The following is a 5,301-nucleotide window of genomic DNA, read 5'->3' as shown; positions in this document are numbered from 1 at the left end:
TTTAAAAAAAATCTTTTTTTTTCGTGGGGTGTGCCTATGAGATAAGATAATATTCGCACATAGTACTACTGAAACTGCCAAGAAATGATATTTTTGAAAGAAAAAAAATGGTATTTTTGAAAAAAAAATGGCAATTTTAAAAAAAAAATTGGCATTTTTGCAAATCTGGGCTTTTCGGCCCAAAATCAGAAATGGCCCATCGAACCCGAACCCGACTGAACCCGAACCCGAAAAATCCGAAAATTTCGGATAGGTTTCGGTACCATTTTTCGTAACCCGAAACCCGCAAAACTCGAACCCGATGAACCCGAAACCCGAAAATCCGACCCGTGTGCACCCCTAGAAGAAAGGGCACAGCTCCTGGTATACTATGTAAGCAAGCGATTGCTGGACGCTGAGTCTTGGTACCCATTGATCGAAAAGCTGACTTTCTGCCTGCTGATGGCATCCTGAAAGCTTCGACCTTACTTTCAGGCCCACGCCATAAAGGTCCTAACCAACCATCCCCTGCAGCAGGTGTTACAGAAGCCCGAGTCATCGAGAAGACTCCTGAAGTGGGCCATGGAGCGGAGCCAGTTCGATATATCCTACGTCCCTAGGGTGTCCATCAAGGGACAGGCCCTGGCCGATTTCTTCGTTGAGTGTTCCGGGGTGCCTCCGGAAGACAATATTCCTGAAGCCCCCGCGGCGCCCGTATGGAAAGTCTTCGTGGACGGAGCCTCGAATGAGAACGGGGCCGGGGCTGAGATCATCTTGGTATCACCGCATGGGCACCAGTTACAAAATGCCCTCCGTTTCCAGTTCAAGGCGTCAAATAACGAAGCGGAGCATGAAGCTGTCCTAGCCAGGCTGCGTTTGGCCCGGGAGGTAGGGGCAGCGAACCTGGAAATCTACAGCGATTCCCAGCTAGTTGTCAGACAAATCTCAGGGGAATATCAGACTAAAGGAGAGAGAATGGAGGCCTACGTAACTCAAACGAGGGAAATGCTACAGGCATTCACAACACATTCCATCTGCCAGATCCCCCGGGAGCAAAATGTCTTCGCAGATACACTAGCGAAACTGGCCACCGACGTCGAGGCAGAGCTAGCCGTACTAGTCCCCGTCAACCATCTCCCCGTCCCAAGTATCAGGGCCCCCACGGTCCACACCGTCGATCACTCCACTTCCTGGATGGGACCGCTCATCTGCTACCTGTCTGCCGGGGAAGTTCCAAACGACCAGGCCGCAGCAAGGAAACTCCAGTACCAAGTCCACCGATATGTCATGATGGATGGAAAACTCTATCGTCGGGGTTTATCCATGCCTTACCTCAGGTGTGTGTCCGGGACTGAGCTGAGCGCCATCCTGCATGAAGTGCACGAAGGTTTTTGCGGAGATCACACTGTCGGGCCCAGCCTATCCAAGAAGATCCTGCGCCAAGGGTACTTCTGGGCAACCATGAAGAAAGATTGTATTGACTACGCCCGCAAGTGCGAACAGTGCCAGAGGTACGCGAAGGTCCCACAGGCCCCCCCGACAGAGATAACCTTGATGAATAGCCCCTGGCCCTTCGCAGTGTGGGGGATCGATCTCGTCGGATCTCTCCCGACCGGGAAAGGAGGGGTAAAGTATGCCATCGTAGCCGTGGACTATTACACGAAGTGGGTTGAGGCGGAGCCCATGAACACAATCACTTCCAAAAAGGCCTTAGATTTCGTCATCAATAACATAGTGTGTCGGTATGGCCTCCCCTACAAAATCGTGTCCGACAACGGGAAGCAGTTCGACAGCGCCCACTTCACGGATTTTTGCGAAAGGCACGGTATAGTGAAGAGCTTCTCCGCGGTTGCCAGGCCCCAGGCAAACGGGCAGTGCAGGGATTTCCTTCGTGGCCAGCCGACTCTCACCATGTGACTCTTCAGCCGAGCCAGCTCGCCTCATCCGGGGCCTCTTCCCGGTGTTGCCCTCTACGGCGCCAGCATCTGGGCCCCTCTTCCCCGAGCTCCGGCTGACCGTCGCGTCCGCCTCCAAGTCAATCATGGGGGACTGGGCGGAGGCGGAGATTGCAGCAGGCTCCACGGCCTGGAGGGGGACCGCGGCCAGGACTCTTTCACTAGGACAGAGCTCCGCCCCAGACAGTTCCTTGGTAAGGTTGGGCTCCGGGCCCATCACCTCGTTTTTCTTCCTGGCCGCCTTCTTGGCCGCCCTGTCCTTGAGGAACCGCCTCATTTCGCTGGTAGGGGTTGACATATCGGAATCCCCTGCAAAAGTACAGAAAAGGGAGTTATGACGATAAACCAAACAGATAAAAACACGCAAATCAAAGTTAGAAATGACCCGGGACGAACCCTCATCTATGCCCCTGGCGTGACTCAATTCCTCTAAAGCAAATGAATGGACCCGATCCCCTATATCGTCCGGGTTCAGGAAACCCTCGTACTGGAGGAACCCGGATAAGAACATGAGGACCTCCGAGCCTACGGGGATGGGGAATTGAAGGTCTCATCTCCCCATCGACCCTAAACGCGTGGCCCAGGAGTACTAGCCTATCCCTAGCTAAGTCCCCGACTCGGGGAGCATAAGTTAAGATTAAAGGGGAGTTACCTCGCCCCGATACGCTAGCCCCGGGAGTCCCAATGTTTGGTAGGGCATCTTCGAAGAGCTCCTCCAGCTCCTCTGAGGTGGCCGCCTCTGTCGGGGCCTGGACCTTCTTGCGCCGGGCCGCGTCGGCTCGCGCCACTCTTTCCACACTAGCAATGTGGTCCAGGGCCAACTGCTCCCGGACGTCGACGTTCTTCTCGCAAGGGATGCCCCGAAGGTTCGGGATAACAATGGTTTGGGTGGCCGCGAGCATCCCGACCAGTCGGAGATTGTCGTTCGTGACGTAGCCACCCACGTCCAGATCCTCTGCGCTCAACTCGAAATAAAACCTCCTCCTTTCCATGATGAACTCGGTAAGGGGAGTTTGAGCGAAAGGCCCTGCCACCCGGAAGATATGATAAGAGACGTCTAAAAAGGATAAGGAATAAAAGAGAGGACCAGGAAAATACTTACCCACTCGCTGGAAGTCCAGCAGCAGTGTGGGGTTCTTGTCCACGAGGAACCCGGACGTCAGGAACCAGCAATGCCTGACGTCCGGGGGATGCCTCCAGGAGCTGGTGGGAGCGGGGTAGCCACTCTGCGGCTTCAGTCTGTAAAAGCCGTCCAGGGTCTTGTCCTTGACGTTGACCTGCGGCTCCAGCTTGTAGAAGTACAGGATCTCCACAGGGGTGGGCTCCGCGACCTCCTTCGCGATGCAAAACACCTGCCATCCAGCAAGTAGCCGGTACGCTTGAGGCAGAAGCTGGAACGACGCAATTCCCACGTACGTCAAGAACCGCACGAAATAGTCGTGAAGCGGGAGCGTAGCCTCCGCGCTGATGTGACCGGCACTCCAGGCCCCGAATCCTTCCACAGACATATGCGCCCGCTCCTCGATCCTGGCCATGCGGTTGTGAAAGAGTCCAGGAGTTGATTCGATGCCCAAACGCTGCTCTAGGAGCAGCATCATCCGGTAATTCCGGAACAGGTTGGGCATCACGTCCATTTCCCACCTGTTGCCCTTGGGCGTCTGGGATCCAGAAACGACGACAGGGGCCCTATTGACCTCATCTTCATAATGGAGCGTAACGCCCGTTGCCATAGCTGACGATCTGGGAACAAAGAAAGAAAGTCAAGCAGTCAGTACCTTAACCCAAGAAAGTCGGTCAAGGTACGGGGGGTCTCCTAAGGACTGCTTGGAGCCCCTTCGGATCAGGTCCAGGACTCCGAAGAGCCACGGGACCCTGATCGGGAAAGAAGGAAACTACTAAGACCCCCCCTCTGTCCGGGAAGCATCTGGATACAGAGCAACCCGAACCAGGCGGCCTTCCTAACAACTCCTAAATATAAAGCCTAAATGCACACATTAAAAGAACATCATAAGTTCACAAAGTCGTCAAGAGATTCAGGAGGACTTACTGTGAGTTGTCGGCCGTAGAAGATGGTGGTTGTCCGACTGTAAGGACGGCAGAACCTCGTTCTTGAAATGGTGTAGCCGGTTTAGCAGTTCGTCGACAGGACAGACCCGAGACGCGTCTTCAGGTAGAAGGGCAGAAATTGGGGTTTTGGGGAACAGGCGGCGGCGCAGAGTCAACATATGGTGATATATGCCGTCGGCGATGTCGGACATGCAAGGCTCGAGCAAAGCTTATCGGTTCTTAAACTGGTTCGAAGGTGTAAAAGTGCCAAATTGGCTTTCGTGGGGTATTTATAATGGCCCCAAGTCCTGGCCTCCGATCCAACGGACATGTGTCTCTTCATCGGACGGTCAGGAGTCGCACAGGGACATTTATGAGTCCTTTCAAGTTGGATCCTCGCCATCTCAGATCTAACAGCCCAGAAGGGGCGAATGCCAAAGGTCGCCCCATCCTACGGTCCACCTCATCCCAGGGACATTAATGATGGACCCCCGTGCGGATGGGACGCTTCGTGAGGTGCGCTGACACGCTAGCCTAGGCCTAGCGACCCTTGGGAGGGCTAGGCGACCTTTCAAGACCTGTGCAGCAATCACCTGGTGACACATGTATCCTTGCCACGAAGCGGGACAAAGGTAAACGTCCCCAGATATTGGTAAACGGTCCGGGCCAAACATACGGCCAGTACCACGACCCGCTGTCACGGACCCGCGATCCCGGGCAGGAACTGGGGAGGCAACCATGCGAGCGTCCTGGGAATGATGCAACCCTCCTCCTGGCAGGCCTAGGCAAAGGCTTGGGGGGTAAATGTTATCCCCATTTCCTGCATGGACTCGGGACCTTCGTCCAGGCCCATTGTCAGGGGCTGTGTAAGCATGCGGGCCCGGCCCAAGGCCTCTTGGTACGGAAATGTCTGAGAGGAGGGGTATGGGCCGGGGGTGCATTTCTGGGCCCATTTGAGGGGTCCGGCATGGCCCTCCGGGTCCGTCCTCCGGGATGGTCGTCCGCGTGATGTGCAAATCATTCGAACCCCCCACGACATACGCGTCCTGGTCCCGGACCCTGGTACGGTCCGGGCCTGTGGTAAATGAAGAGAGACAAAGGTAAACGAACTCGAATCACCTCATCCCCAGTTGGAGGGGTCAAGCATCCAGGACCCTGAAGCCACCCCACTCCGCATGGGCGTTGTCCCCACTTTTCACCTGCAGAAAAGGCCACCTCGGGATTGCACGCCGTTGTTTCAGGTCTGCGCTGCCAAGTACTCTGACTGGTCTTGTCTCCTGAATCTGCCTCGTAACTCGAAGTGTCCAGACCAAAAGCACCG

This window comes from Humulus lupulus, chromosome 5, assembly GCF_963169125.1.
Source record: "Humulus lupulus chromosome 5, drHumLupu1.1, whole genome shotgun sequence".
Lineage (NCBI taxonomy): Eukaryota > Viridiplantae > Streptophyta > Magnoliopsida > Rosales > Cannabaceae > Humulus > Humulus lupulus.
Note: the sequence above shows the minus strand (reverse complement) of the source record.